The sequence below is a fragment of the Kogia breviceps genome, chromosome 14, assembly GCF_026419965.1.
Source record: "Kogia breviceps isolate mKogBre1 chromosome 14, mKogBre1 haplotype 1, whole genome shotgun sequence".
Taxonomy (NCBI): domain Eukaryota; kingdom Metazoa; phylum Chordata; class Mammalia; order Artiodactyla; family Physeteridae; genus Kogia; species Kogia breviceps.
The window spans coordinates 41369558-41386143 of record NC_081323.1 but is presented as its reverse complement, the minus strand read 5'-3'; the positions used below and the strand labels follow the sequence as shown (position 1 = coordinate 41386143).

Here is a 16586-nt window from a genome sequence, read left to right as displayed (position 1 = left end):
AGAGATGGGGGATAGTTGCCAGGTGACCCAACCAGGTGACTGGAGGGTTGGAACTCTCAGTCTCACATCCACCTCCAGGGAGAGGAGAGGCACTAGAGGTTGAGTTCAGTCACTGATGGCCAATGATTTAATCAATCCTGTCTATTGTAATGAAGCCTCCATAAAAACCCAAAAGATCTGCCTTTATCAAAACAATGTAATTAATGTGTTTTAATGATTTTTAGATAATGTTTTCCCATTTCATTTGCTCAAAGATCTTCCTTTAAAAAATATACTAAAATCTAGTTGTTTTATATAATTTATCTACTGCAATATGTGGAAATACGTGAAGTCTTAAAATAATTTGAAAATTATGACAGACTAGTTAGTGCTGAAATATCCTTTACATATTTTTCACTTTATTTTTAGAATAACTTTATTAATATGCATTTGAAATATACACTGGGAGCATATAATAGTTACCCTTGTCCACAAAATCTAGATTTAAAACATGGTAATATTTTGCCAGATATGCTTCAGGTTTTTTTTTCCTTTTTTAAGAATTTAAATCACCTTTCTTGTCATTTCATCCTCAGAGCTTACCACTGTCCTGAAAATAGTGTATATTATTCCCTGAATGCTTTTATGCTATTGTTATATACATGTACTCATGAACAGCAGAAAATGTTGTTTTGTAAAATTTTAAATTGTGCACATATGGTTTTGCACATTTTTATCATTTAATACCTTATATTAATGTAATTCACATTTTCAAATGTATCTACACTGATAACATTTAATTTTAAAATTTATTTTAACTACACTATAATGTTCCATTGTATAAATAAACCATAAATCATTTCAATTCCTCAACAAAAAGGAAATTATGTTGTTTTCTATTTATCAAAAATATAAAAATTATTGAAAGGAATATTAAAAAAAAAAATCTTTGTAAGTGATCCTCTGAACATGTGTATAAGATTTTCCTAGGTTATTTACTTAAGTTGAATTGTTGCTTATGAAAGTATGTGTAATGAAAATTTTACTAAAAATTGCCTTCAAAATGATTGTATTAATGTATATTCTTACCAGAAATGCACAAGTATTTTGTAGCAAGAGATTATGCATATCTACCAAGTCCCATTTTCTTTTCCTCCTGAGCATAAAGCTTGATTCCATTTCCTGGACTTTCTCATAGTTAGATGTTTCTGAAGACCTGAAAGCTGGTGACATGTGAATAGAAGAGGTGCGTGGTCCTTTAAAGCTTCCATGACCAAGACTTCCCAATGGTTTCCTTCCTCATCATCCAGCTGCAAGGAGAGTTCTCTAAGGACTTTGAACAGAGTTGATTTATAAGATGAGAGGGACTGGGCTGTCTGAATGACTTCATCAGAGGCTGTATGACCAAAAACATGTCCCCTGGACTGGGACATGAACAATGAATGAACTTTCTTTGTATTAAGCCATTGAGGTTATGAGTTTCTGTTTCAAATGAGATTGCTACATGTTAGCTTCAACTGATGTGTTGCATGTACATTTCTTTCCATCTTCACCTCCTTTTGAAGTTGTCAGACTTAAAATATTTTTATCTATTTTAATTTTATGAGACAAATGGCTAAAGGAATCTCAGTATGGTGCCAATTTATATTTATCTATACTAGTGAGGTTAAGTAATATTTTCTGTGTTTATTGGCATTTGGTTTTCTCCTTAAAACTTGCCTATTCATCTCTTGCCCATTTTCAACCATTTTTTATCAGGTTGTTTATTTTTTCCCCATTGTTTTGGAGGAGTGCCTTATGTATTTTGGCTACTAAGCCTTCCATGACTATGTTCATTGTTAATATCTTCTGACTGTCTGTGGTATAGATCTCAACTTTGTTCATGGTATTATTTTGTTTCCACGGATTGTATTCATTTTAACGTGGCCAGTTTGTCATTCATTTCCTTTATGGTTTGTGCATTTTTGTCTTGTTTATAAAATTCTAATTTACTTTGTAGCCATCAAGGGATTCTTTTATAAGCTCTCTTAAAAGTTTTAAATTTTGTGCTAGTCACATTTAGAATTTTTCTCTGTAGGGAATTTATCTTTATGTATTATGTGGGGTAGTAATATAATTTTATTTTTTACACATACATAGTTCATTCTGTTCACAATGACTTGTAATGCCACTTCTGCCATAAAGCAAATATTCATATATGTACATGTGGGTCTGTTTCTAAAGTCCATTCTGTCATTGTATTCCTGGTGAATTTGAGGTTTTTGATGTCTCATTGAAGAAAGAATTCAGTGAGAGACTAAGATATAGGTAAGAAGTGGATTTATTTAGAGAGAAACACACTCCAACAGAATGTGGGCCATTTCAGAAGGCAAGAGGCCTTAGTAGAAACACACTCCACAGGCAGAGTGTGGGTCATCTCAGAAGGTGTGAAAGAGCCCTGCAATATGGCATGGTTAGTTTTTATAGGCTGGATAATTTCATAGGCTAATGAGTGGGAGGATTATTCTAATTACTTGGGGGAAAGGGTGGGGATTTCCAGGAATTGGGTCACTGCCCACTTTTTGACCTTTTATGGTTGGCCTCAGAACTGTCATGGTGTTGGTGAGTGTGTCATTTAGTGTGCTGATGTTTTACAATGAGCATAAAATGAGGCTCAAGGTCTACGAGAAGACAAATCTTCTGCCATCTTGGACATAATTGGTTCTAATCAGTCGTTGTCATGTCCTATGGCTATATCATTCTTTTAAAGGTTGTGCCCTGCCCGCTTCCCTCCTGTTTCAATTGGCCTAGTGTGTACCCCAGCACTACATTTATCTATTGTCTATGCTAATAGCTCACTGCCTTAATAACTATAACTTTATCACTAGTGTTCATATCTGGTAAAAAAAATGCCTTTTTGTTTTTCTTTTTCAAATCGATCGTATACATCTTATTACATAAGAGTTTAACAATCTATTTGGCAAGGTCTGTGAAAAAGAATTCCAAATTTCTGAAAGGTTTTAATAATGAATAATTTTAAAATTAATAATTTTGTGGTTTTATTTAGAAATATATCTATAGATTATTTTATTGAAATTAACATTGTTTTTCTATCCATGAACATATCTCCTTCAAAACGATAAGGTTTTCTTTTATGACTTAAAATAAATTTTAATGCTTTTCTTCATAAACGTGGTTTTATTCCTTTTGCTCTGAGATATCTTCTGGTTTTTCCTTCTATGGTGAATGCAATCATTGTAAAATAAATTAAAAGTTATAATTGGTTTCGGCTGGTATATAGAAATGTTACTGATTTTTGTATGTTAGTTTTTATCCTCAAAAAAAAAAAAAACCTCTTAATTTTTGATTTTTCTGCAGGCTTCAATAATGTCTTTTTAAAAAATTGATTTCTTCCTTTATGACTGTTATTTCTAAATACCTGTTGAACATATTTTTTCACTGCTTCCTGGTCTATAGTATACCTTGCTATTGATATAAATGTCATTCCTTCTTAGAAAATCTGCTCTTTCTTTCTGATTCTTATGAGATTCTTTTCTTTGTCCTCCACGTTCTGTAGTTTCACTATGTGTCTAATCATCGTATGGTTAACTCGTCACATAACTGTCCATCATGATGGGTGGTTTCTTTGCGTTATTTGTAAATTTTTACTAACAGCTCATCTTCATCTCAGATTGGTTATTTAATGTTTTCTGTGGGAATCTTGTGTACTCTTTGCTCTGGAATGGTTGCTACAAAGCACCTCATGAGTCTTCATGCCTTTCATTTTCAGACCCTAATTTGGGGATTTTCCCACCACATTCATATTATAAATTAGACTCCAAACCCCCAGAAGGGATAGTCCTGGGACTTGCATTTCTCATGTGCGATTTTTGTTCCATATAGAGATCGAGGCAAAGAGAAGCTCTTATTTTTCCCTTCTGTGGACTAGTGTATAAGGTTAATTTCTTCTTCTTTTTACCAAAGAAAAAGCTCTTCCAGGATGTTAGTTTAATGTAAAGATATCTGTTCCAAGGATATATCTTATTACTAGCACAAGGAGAGATTACCTCTCCTTACATTGAATGCGAGGATTCTGCTTCTTTGTTAAAAACCTATGTGTGACTTTTCAGTCCCAACCATAGTCAATGACAAAGGCTTTACTTGTCAAGCTTCACAGGGAAACTGTGCACCAGCCTGGGTGGAAGCTTCAAGGGGAGTTGCCGTCAAGGTCTCAGGTCTCAGACCCCTTCCCCTGCCCACACTCTTTCACACATTTGCATTCTTAGCTCAGACCCTTCATTCCTAGGTCTCTTTACCTGAGACCCTGGGCAGAGAGAGGTCTTCTTCAGGCACCTCTGCTGAACTTGCTTATGGGGGCTGGAGGGAAAGGCCTTGAAGACACTTTCCCCAATCTCAGTTCTGGGCACTTTTCCACTGTTAGCCACACACCCTCCCAGCATCCCCCTCCCCCCCAGGTGTTCAGAGCTCCCTCAACAATTAAGAAACTCCCACCCATGTCTGTGCTGACCCACCAAACAGGAGACAACCAGCACGTTCTCTGATTTTAATCTCTTGCTTATACCATCACAGTGATTAAAGGCTTAAGTTTTTCATTTTTGGCTTGCTGCTTTAATTGCCTATTTGACACCTAGCAGCTCATTCTCTTTTCCAGCTCAGCAGAGCTCCTGAAAGCTTTAAAATGCTACCCTGAAATCCTAACATATATTGGACCCATAACCATCCCAGGTTACCAGATTATTTGCCATCCTAGCTTTAGTTTCCCTCTTTATTTCTAGAGCCTTTTTTTTTAAACCATTCCTGTGCAGATATTAGCATATCTTATCCAGAATATCTAGCTGTTTGTAACCAGAGGGAGGTCCAACAGAGCTTTGTCCCTCAGTTAGAGGAATGGGAATCCTCATTTCATTTCTGCCCCAAAAAAGAAAGTAAGAAAATGAATTCTGATAAAGTTAAAGGAACATTATAACTCATTAATTTCTCAAATCTACACAGGGTGGGAGAGGAAGAAAATTTACACTGTATAGCAAGCATTTGCATTAGGTAAAAATGAATAGTTTTCCAGTTGTTAGGATCATTAGCCACTAAATGAGTTACTGATTAAAGTTATAAATGTTTTCTCGGAATGTGTAAAAAAGGAAAGACAGCCAATTCTTAGATATGTATTGACACTTGGATGTAAGGAATCTCTGGGTTTCCTTCCTAACTTGCATATTTATGATGCCTACTTTTGAAAGGCTTCCAATCTTAGAGATTATTTTGTAGCTCAGAAATTTTAAAACATCTATTTCCACATACAACATATTACTATAGGAATTTAATTTCTCTTTGCAGGAAGTTAAATATATTTGTTTAAATATCCAGAGTATACTGGCTTCAAAGCACTGTGTAAGAAGTAACTTCATTTATACCTTTGTATGTCATATACAATCTCTTCCTCTTTGCTGAACTATCTCCCTCTACATGGAAATTTATCAGTCTCCTATGAATCCCTGATGGCTCTCAATGGGTGTTTGTGGGTTATGTTCCCTAGAAGCAGAGCCTGATATATTTGTGTGTGAGTGTGTATGCATGAAAATGATTTACTGAAGGAATGCACTCAGGAGAAAACTATAAGGGGATGAGGAAAACAGGAGAAAGAGGAAGAAAATATACAGACAGGTGGTTCAGCTGAAGTTCAGCTTCAGTTTGATCACATAGGGAGCTCTGGAATGTGAATAGTACCGCAAGCTTGGTTATATCTTGAGGTGAGAGGGTAGGACTTTTATACACTTTCATCATTTGGTCATTGACTACCAGCCATCTTCTCCGGTGGATGTAATTTCCCCTGCACCTCTGGGTGGAATGGCTGCCATTTGCCAAGGGAAAGTTTCGAGGAGGGATGGCAGCTCTGAACCATGAGAAGCAAATTCTCAGAGCAGCTGGGAGATGGGTGTACTAAGAAGGTAAATGGAATCTTGATACGGCACTAACAGTATCTACTATAGTACAATAATCCTTGTGTTACTGTAAGGCAGTAAGAATCAAGATAAAATGGAGCTGTTTGATTCCTTTCTTTGTGCTTTTCACCAAGTTGAATATTCAGTATTACCATTACTTAGGTTAATTATTTTAAATGTATTTTAAAGATAAATGTTTATTTAATCTTGCATCTCCATTTCTTTGGATTTTACTCTTTTTGCCGTCCTGGATATATCTGAGACTGTAGCTGTGAAGGTAGGAAGGGCTCATGTAGCAACAATAGAAACAGCTACTACCTGGCCTCCTGCTAAGTCAAGGCAGGCCACATTGCAAGACCCAGCCTCAGCTCAGGACTCTCCAGACTGATCTCTGAATCACTCTCAGAAAAAAGTCTGAGTCTTATTTTTTGATCTTTCACAAGTGACAAAATTTCTCTTCTGCATAAAGAAGAGACACACTGATGTACAGAAGTCTGGAGTCAGAGTTCGATACGAATTTGTTTCCTTTAGATCTCAGCTGTGTGGATTGAGGCATTAGAAGCTACCAGCTGAGTGAACTGCAAGAAAGGGTTCTAACTGATATTCTTTTCTCCAAACTTTTTGAAGCTGATTCCAAAATAAGTGTTCATCAGATAAGCCTTTTGAGAACTAGCGTCTCTTTAAGAGATTACTAAATACAGCATTATTTTCTTCCTTTCAGCAAGATAATCAACTCTGAGCATTCTCCCATCTGCTTCTGACTACAAGTAAAGAGTTTTTAATGACAAAAAAGGCTATGAGAATAATAAAATGCTGAGTGTCTACCTTCACACTCAGAGAAAAACAAAAACTATAAAGAAGGGCCACGTGGTCACTCATTTCCTTACTGAAAATATATTATTCATAGCTTCCTGAAATTCCATCATGGTAGGTCTTCTTTGCAAAGCAATAATTTCTAAGAGTTTCCACATTCCAAAGACAATGAGGGCAAGAAGCCAATATCCCAAGGCACAAGTTTTGTGACATGAAAAAATGTACGGAAATTACTACCATTGCTAATTAACACTAATTAAGTGCCAAAAGCATTTTAATTTTCAGATACTTTTATTTCTGGGTTACATTTTATTCACTCCACATTGCGAAGCAAAGTGCAAAGGTATCCACTTTGGATTCATAATTTACACATTGCTGAAAATCCTTCCATGTACTTAAGTATAATACACACAATTTAGAGGAAAAAGTAAATAATAAAGGCAAAAACTATAATTTTTATTCAGTCTGTTTCATCTTAACTCTTTTGGCTTGTCATTTCATATCAAGATTCTTAAATATCAGTTTAATGTACTCATGACCAGATGAACTGGATAAAAGTGTTTTCAGGCTACCACCAGGGATCATACTTATGAGTTTCTATTTTAAGGAAACTTTACATGGAGTAGGAGAAATGAGTGAGGCACAATTTCTTGAGGATACAAAGCTATAGCATCAAATTTATGAGCAAGAATCCAGATACAAACTTCCTAGATTCAAATTCCCACTCCACCACCTGAGGAACATATGCAGTCTTAGTACTTAGTCTCTCTATGCCTAATCTCTGGTTTGAAAATAGGATTAATCATAGCATCTAACTCATTAAGCTATCATGAGGATTAATAAATGTGAAACACTTAGAATGGTGCCTGAAAAAGTTAATACTGAGTAAATGTTCTTTCCACATTATTACCTTTGTTGGATACATCTCAGGCCCATTGGACCATCTAAATTGGTTTTGTGACATCTTCCTTATGAGAAATCATCAAAACCACTTTGAGATGAAGAGAGATCAGGTTAATATAATTTTGCCATTTCCTCATTCCTCTACCCAGCTCATGGGCCAAAGTATGCTCCCTTCTTTTTGTACTTCCATTAGAAGCTGCATTCCTTTAAGGATCACTAATCTGTTCTCCATTTCTATAATTCTGTCATTTCAATATTGTTATATAAATGGAATCATATAGTATATGTAACCTTTCGAGATTAGCTTTCCCATTCATCATAATTCACTGAGCATATATCCAAGCTGTTGTGTGGATAAAGGTTTTTTCCTTTTTATTGTTGAGTAGTATTCTACGCTATGTACGCACAACAGTTTGTTCAACTATTCACCAATTGAAGAACATGTGTGCTGTCTCCACTTTGTGCTGTTATGAATAAGGCTGCTATGAATATTTGTATACAGGTCTTTGTGTCAATGGTGTTTTAATTTATCTGAGATAAAAGCCCAAGTATGTAATTTCTGGATCATATAATAAGTACCTGTGTAGTTTTGTAAGCAATTGCCATACTCTTTTCAAGAGTAGCCATACAATTTTATATTTCTACCAGCAATATATGAGTGATCCAGTTTCTCTGCATCCTTACTAGCATTTGGTGTTATCACTATTTTTTATTTTATCCTTTCTAGTAGGTAATATCTCATTGAGATTTCAATTTGCATGTCTCAAATTGCTAATGATGTTGAACATCTTTTCATGTGCTTATTTGCCATCTATATATGCTCTTTGCAGAAATGTCTGTTCAGGATTGATTTTTTTTTAAAGTTGCTATTTGAGGGTCCTTTATATAGTCTAGATACTAGTACTTTGTTAAATATGTGGTTTGCAAATACATTAAGTCTTCTACATATGAACCTTCAAGTTGAGAACTTTCAAAGATGTGCAAGTGCATTCACATGTCCAATCACGTAAGTTAGTTCACGTGTCTGGTGTACATTGTCATGTGCATGCATCCTCTACAAGTGGTTACCCTTTTTTGTACTTTACTGTATGGTACTGTATAGAGTACAGTGGAACAGCATCTTTATTTCAAGCCCAGGATATCTGGAAGCAAGCATAAAAGCAGCAGTGATGTAGCTGGTACTACTGCACTTTTCAAGGTACTGTACTGTAAGATTAAAAATGTTTTCTATATTTTTTGTTTGTTTTTATGTATTATTTGTGTGAAAATTATTATAAACCTATTACAGTACAGTACTATATAGCCGATTGTGTTAGTTGGGTACCTAAGCTAACTTTGTTGGACTTACGAACAAATTGGATGAACTCTCAGAATGGAACTCATTCATATGAAGGGGACTTACTGTATTTTCACCCAGTTTCTAGTTTGTTTCTCAGTTCTCTTAAGAGGATCTTTCACAGAGGGAAATTTTAAATATAATGAGATCCAATTTATCTCTTTCTAATATACCAGAAAATTCAAGACAACAATAAATAAAAATTGGGAGAAATAACATCCAATCATATATATTTTATCAAAAAATGCACAAAAATATGGAGGTCAAATAAATTCAATTTATGTAAACACAGTTTAAGAAGCAGAAATTGAGTTTAGTTTTGTTCATCCACTTTTAATTAAATTGTGCTTAATACTTCCTGCTGTTATAACAACAGTTATGATCCTTGATAACTCTTTATAGAAGAGAGGCTGGTGAGTTGATTGAGGAACACCCAACTTTATCAGACAGCTAACTGCATGTGTAGCAGCCATGTCATAACACCCAGGTTTGAAAGGGAAACTATTTTCCAAGCAACTCAAACTCAGAACAAGCAGGCGATGAGGGCAGAAAACTGGAGGTAAGACTAGGAGAGGAGTCACTCTAAGATGTCTTAGCAGCATGTAAAACAAAAACCTCAGAGACTCACTGAAGTTGGAGAGTCCCCCACTTACCTTGGTCAGAAATCTTCAAGCTTGCTCTGTGCTCAACCATGAAATAGAACCTCCAGGAATAATTACCTTGCATCTTCCATACCACACTTCTACACTGTGCTGGCTTTTCCATTTACTTTTGGACATAAACTATTTCTTCTTGCCCCTCATCAAATGAGAGGCAGATTATGGGAGCAAAATATAGTTTTGTAACCAAGCAGGACCCTATGGGGCCTTCCTGGGACAGACCCCTTCCCATATACCCTCTGCCTTAGCTCCTCTCTGAAGTACCTAAGTAAGAGTATCTGATGCACATTTCCTGAGTTGTTTTATAGATGCTAAAAGTCTTACCAAGTGGAAGAAATTAACTACTTGATGACCATAAGCACGTAGTCCCCAGACCTACTGGTGCCTTAGGATTGATAATGTTAACCCTTGTGACACTACCCTGTTACTTTGTCATCACCCAATCTGAGAATTGTGAACAAGCTGATCATATACCCTGCAACTCCCTTCCTTCACTTGACCTTTAAAAATGCTTTCCTGAAACCCACTGGGAAGTTTGAGTGTTTTGAGACTAGTTGCCCTGGATTCCTTGTTTTGTATCCTGCAATAAGTTCAAAGTGTTATTTCTATTTCTAAATAAATAGCCCAAGAAAATATTCAAGAGTAAAGTTGTTACTTAGAACTAATTTGAGGTTAATGATCCCATACAGCAGTCCCCATTAGACCTACTATCTCCATGAGACAATCTGCTACATTAAATTAGCTTCAGGGTTTAAGAACATGGGCATTGTTTTATGTTGGGTTCTACAAAAGCAAGGCCTAAGACAGAGATTCAGATGGTCTCAGAAAAAGGGGAATGAGGGAAGCAGAATGGGGCAGAAGAATGAACTGAACAAGGATGTGGTCTCATCTGGAGTTGAGCTTTAGCCTGATCCCACAGAGATCTCCGAAGTGTGAATGCATCATAAACTTCGTGTTTTCTTTAAGCAGGAGGGCAGGGCTTTGGTACTCTGGGTCAGTGGTCATTAGACGTGGACTGTTCTCATCCTGTGAGCAAAACTTCACAGTTAGATGGATGATAATTCTCTGCAGAAGGGGCAGTCCTAAATTGATAGCTGACAATACTCATGGCAGCTAGGAATCTGTTGCACCTGCCTCTAAAGAGGACCTGGATGAATGAGGGAAGTGAGTATTCTTATTTGCAATAAAAAATCCTGTCCCTTATTAAGAATCTATTGGCTTTATAGGAAGGCAAATTAGAAGGCAATATAATAAAAATGTCCAAATCATGCCAAAGAGAATCTATACTTGTAGTCCTTAAATTTCAGTGAATGAGGGTTACAAATATCTGAAAGGTTGTGATATATGTTAGTCACCTGCTTTTAAGAAACTGCACAAATGGGTATATACATAATATTTGCATAGAATTTCAGGGGTTCTCAGATCCCTTGATGCAGCTCATTTACAGATTGTTTGAATTAGAAATTTCTGTTTTGGACCATGTGAACTTGTACTGGCCTTCTCAGCAGTATTGGAATGGTGACCAGAGTCTAGAGAAATGATGAAAATCAGTGGAGAAGCAAGATATAGATCTGGGCTACCAGTACAATGGAGAGACAACAGTTGAAAGAAATCAGTCATAATCTATAATGAGAAATCCACCAGGCTAGTTATCTCAAGGGACACTCGAGCGGGGGGGGGGGGGGGGGTGTAAAGGTTTCTAGAAGCAATGAAAAAATGAGTTTCTAGATTTTATCTCCTATAATGTGTTTTTGTACATCTGTCCACATCTTGTCCACACATCATGGAGACATTCCTGTCCTTCTAGCATAAGTTAGAATAGCAGTTGTTAACAGTAGCACAAGCAGCCACTGCCAGCAATCACAATGTGTAATTACTTTCATATTCACTACACTTGAAGATGTCTCTTTCATCATCCTCTGACTCTTCAATAAATAACAACAATGAAGTCTAACAAGTCCCATGACCCGTGTTTCTTCCTTGACCCATTTCCAACAGATCTTGCCAGAATTCTATGAATGGACACTATCCAGAGAACACCCCAAAACCAAATTTGGAGGAAAAATGTTGAGGGTCACAAGTGGGGACTAGCTCTTGAGTTGAGTGGGATATGAAATGGACCAGTTCTTTGAATGTTAGTGACAACTTTCTGTAGTTGTTCCAAATAAATAGGTAACAGATTTTTGTTTATTCTTACAGGCATATAACGTGTATATACATAAAGATATACATATTATAATCCTAATGAATTTTCTCTAACTGAGAATACTTGTGTAACAGCTCCCAGATCAATAAATATAATTTTCATCTTAAAGGCTACCCTGAAGCCCTGTTTTGTGGTCACAGTTATATCTGATAACTTTTTTGAACAGGGCACAACTGACCTGGAATTAATTCTACAGAAGGTATTACTTTTTTTGTAGCTAATTCATTCTAACTATATTCATTCTAACTCCAGCCCCTTATCTCTGAATGCTTTTCCTGATAGTAATCCTTCAATTTAAGTGATGCTCGAGTCTTGCAATGATATCTCATGATAAGAAGTTTCTCATCTTCTCTTCCAAAGAATTCCCTTTGTTATTTTAGTTTCTCAGGATCTGGAACTCTAGCCATTAAAATGTCCTTCATGAGAAATAACAAGAGCACCTTTTCATCCTGACCTCTATTTTAAGGATCAGTTAAGAGGATAGGAAGCAATTTACCTACAAACAGGATAGGAAGTACTGATCACATACTGATATTCACACACTTGGATAGGTGAAGTGCAAATCTGGGAAATATTACAGTGACTTGGGTAAGAAAACAAGCTGAGATATTCATTGAATCTTCTCTACAGATTTAGAACTTAAGAGGGGACATTCTTTCATTGCTGTGAAATGTAATGACAGGCAGGGCTTCAGATAACTATCCCCAAATCCGGATGCTTATCTAAACCAAACCTGCCTGCCTGGAATCGCTTTGACTTTCAAAAATAGAGCCTGGACTCATGGGGAACCCTGCTTCCCAGACAATTTGGGACAGTTCCTGTGTTTAGTAAGGAATATTTTAAAAGAAAAAACATCATTTCCTCCCCCCCTTTCCTCCAGGTTAAACTGAGACCATGAGACAAATGTAGGGAAAAGTTAAACAAACAATAAATATTATATAAGCAATAGGGAGAAATAGTGTTGCAAAAGGGAAAAATTATAAAATCTAGGATTTCATTTGTCACTGCTCTATTTTTTTTGTGACTGCTCTATTTTTATCTTATCTTATTTACCAATATCCACAAACTTCCTCTAATTTCTTTTTTCTTTCTGTCTTTCTTTTTTAAAATGATCTGAGATATTTCTATTAGCTGCTGAATAGACAGTATTTTTATACAGCAGGACTGGTCTCAGCATATCTGTAAAAAGATAGAAATTTAGGCTCAGAACCATCTCACTTCCTCTCTCAGAGACCCTCCCCTCCCCCCCCAATACTCATATGCCTCTTTTAATTCATTCTTTCATTATCTTCATTTGTTTCTTCATTTGTTCATTTAAAGATTAATCAAACATTTAATTTGCATCATATCCTGATTTTCTTTATTTCCTTTAGCACATCCGTTAAGGAATTGGGGAAATCTTTGAAAAACTCATTCTCCCAAGACAAAAGATCCCAGTGTCACAAAGGGTTTCACCAGAAGCCAATCCTTAAGTTCAAAAATGCTCTTTGACAGAAGGTGATCAGAGCCCAGCATTGTTAGTATTGGGAGCTGAATGGTATGTCCCAGTTTCTCAGAATCCCTTAAATTTAACTCACTAAGGAGTAGATTCCCTACTCGCTCTATTTATAAGCTTAATCCTGCTTAAGAAAGAATTTGAACACACAAATTGAGACTGGAAATTTGCTTTCATCAAATTGACTTTCTATACTGCAGCCAAAATGCCATCAGTGTGGGTTTTGCCGTAAAAATCTAATCATGACAGTCACTACTTAAAACCTTCCCTTGAGAGTGTTAAAAGAGAAACTGAGGTATATTAACATTTTGAAGAATTTGTTTGAGCAAAAATCAATTCCAATAGAGCAGCGCCAAACCAGAAGTGTTGGGGTCCTGGGCTGACAGGAACTGGGGAGAGACTGACATTGGAAGAAAGGAAAGGACATGATTTGATTGGCTACAGCCTAGTTGGCTGTTTGTGATTGGTTGTCCCTAGTGTCTCAATTTCTTAACCTTGAGGCATTTACAGGCTTAGACTTTGGTTTGCCCCAGCATTAGAGTACCCTCAGTGTAATAGTCTCCTTGCTTAATTAATTTAACAAAAGAAAGCTCAAAATTTTCAGAGGGCCTTAAGAGCCTGCAGGATTCGGCTACTACCCACTTCTTGATTCTTCTTACCCCGAATCTCTTTGCTCCAGGATTCTGATTTGATTGATGTGGAAACCAGGAGGCTCCAGTGAGAGGTCACAGATATTAAAAGGTGTCAGAACTAGGATAAAGATAAAGGGGGTTAAAGGTCCAGTTTCTCCTTCAAATCAGAATTTTGAAGAAATAAAAATATTAACTCCTAATGAATTCAGTTTGAGGAGGCCATGTAATTGTTTACTATTGATTGATTGATTGATTGATTCAGGCTGTGCTGGGTCTTAGTTGCATCGTGTTAGCTCTTAGTTGCGGCATGCATGTGGCATCTAGTTCCCTTACCAGGGATCGAACCCAGGCCCCCTGCATTGAGAGTTGTAGAGTCCTAGCCACTGGACCACCAGGGAAGTCCCATAAGTGTTTACTATTTATCCAGAGGTAATACTAAAACTTTTGTTTAGTTATTTCTCAATAAAAAGGTAATCAATATATTTGTAAAAACTTCAAGGACTAACAAAAATATACAATAACACTGATTTTCATAAATCCTAAGGTTGTTCATATTTTGATATTTCTGAAGTTAAATAAATGAATCATTATTAATAATTATAATAATATAAAAATCCATGGTGTGTCATAATTTAATTGGCAAGGTTATTTCATTTTAGTATTACAGCGTACTGATATATCTTATAATAGATGGTGTTTAGATTTGATGAAATCTGATAGCTAAGTCTTTCTGCCACCCCAGGTCTTTAGCCCCCACTCCATTTCTTGTGTGCACTTCTCAAAATTTTTATGTATATACAGTTAAATAAACAAAATGAGACCATATATGATGTATATTTCAATACCTCAGATAACATTTATTATTATGCTTGTAGAAAATTTCTGACTAATGGTCTAGTTAGTGGACATTTTTGCCTTTATTAGGCAATCCTGTTTAGAGTTGTACTATTCTTTTAAAGTGCTTCAGGCGCGCACACCACCTTCCGGCCGCGTCACAGGCTGGGCTGAGGGGGCTTGCTCGGAAGGGACGCGGCTCTCTCCGGGTTTCTGAAACAGATCGTGAAATTCATCCAGAGAATTCAGCTGGAAAACCAAGACTGGAAGACTCTTTTTCTTCAGACAGTAGGCAGGAGCCAGAGACCAGGGATTCTTGGAACATCTTTCTTCCTTTTGGAGGACACTAAGTTCTGTTTGAAGACAAAGGTAGTTCAGTATGTCAGCAGGACTGAAGGGACACGAAGGAGTTGTTACAGTGATTTGGTGACAGTTCTTCAAACAACAGTGTCTTAAGGAAAGGTGGATCGAGAAACTCCTGAACTTTTGGGCTGCATTAAGTGAGAAATCAGCATGGCTCAGGCAAGTCTCCTGGCTCGTGAAGGCCCAGCAGGTGTGAGTTTGGTTCCCACTGCAGCCAGCAAGAGGATGTTGCTGAGCCAGGTTGCCAGCGAGCAGGCCGAGAATGGAGAGCGGGCAGGTAGCCCTGATATGCTGAGGTGCTCAAGTCAGAGCCACCGGAAAGACAGCGATAAGTCCCGGAGCCGCAAAGACGATGACAGCTGGGCTGAGGCATCTCATTCAAAAAAGACTGTTAAAAAGGTGGTGGTAGTGGAACAAAATGGTTCTTTTCAAGTAAAGATTCCCCCAAATTTTGTTTGTGAACACTGCTTTGGAGCCTTTAGGAGCAGTTACCACCTCAAGAGACATCCTTATTCATACTGGTGAGAAGCCATTTGAGTGTGACATTTGTGATATGCGCTTCATCCAGAAGTACCACCTGGAGCGTCACAAGCGTGTACACAGCGGGGAAAAGCCTTACCACTGTGAACGGTGTCATCAGTGTTTTTCTCGGACAGATCGATTACTCACACACATATGGATGTGCCAAAGGTGCCAGTCCAAGACTTCCGACGGGCAGTTTTCTCTATAGGCGCAAGGGGCCCCGGGTGGTGGGAGTGATCAGAAGATTCTACCGAAGAGCACACCCCTCTGGTCTGATGGTCCCACCACCACCCCGTCTGTACCTGTCCCCCTCCTGGAGGAGTGGACCCAGGAGACCAGAAGAGTGCATCGGGGACAGCGGGCCCCAGAGCTTCAGCTCTGTAAACCATCTGAGACTATGAGTATCTTGGGGAAGTTCCTTCAGCATTCCTGGGTAGGGGAGCTGGTCGCTGGACCCTTGTCTGAGGTCATAGGTGGGGACTAAAGGCACAGGACCAAGACTGAAGTGTGGCTCCCACAACCTTGGACTCCAGCTGGCAGCTGAAGTGGAAAAGTTTGGGGAGAGGGATTTGTTTGGTCTGTTCTTGTTTTTGTTTATCCAAAAACAATTTCAGCAGGTGCACTGTGGAAACAGGTAATATGGAGGTATAGAGTCCTGGTCAAAGTAGGGACTGTGGCTGGTCCAGCCCTTCCCCCAAATTGAGTTTTTAGTTGCAGTTGGTCCTCAATGTTCCACAGCCCTGTACCTCATCTCCTGTTTGAAGGAGAATAGGATCAGGGATGGCAGCTGAGCTTACTTTGGTCTCCTTATACACTGTAGGGACAAAAAGAAGAACAGTGACAGGAGCAGACAAGGGCTGGATCCAAGAAGAGTGGACAGGTACCTCTCATTTCCTTCGGGGAAGAGC

The 16586-nt window shown here is 37.6% G+C and overlaps 1 pseudogene; it reads left to right on the top strand.

Moving 5' to 3' along the window:
• The first annotated feature begins 15107 nt into the window (after positions 1-15107).
• Positions 15108-16067, top strand: LOC131741881 (zinc finger protein 740 pseudogene; annotated as a pseudogene).
• The last annotated feature ends 519 nt before the right edge of the window (positions 16068-16586 follow it).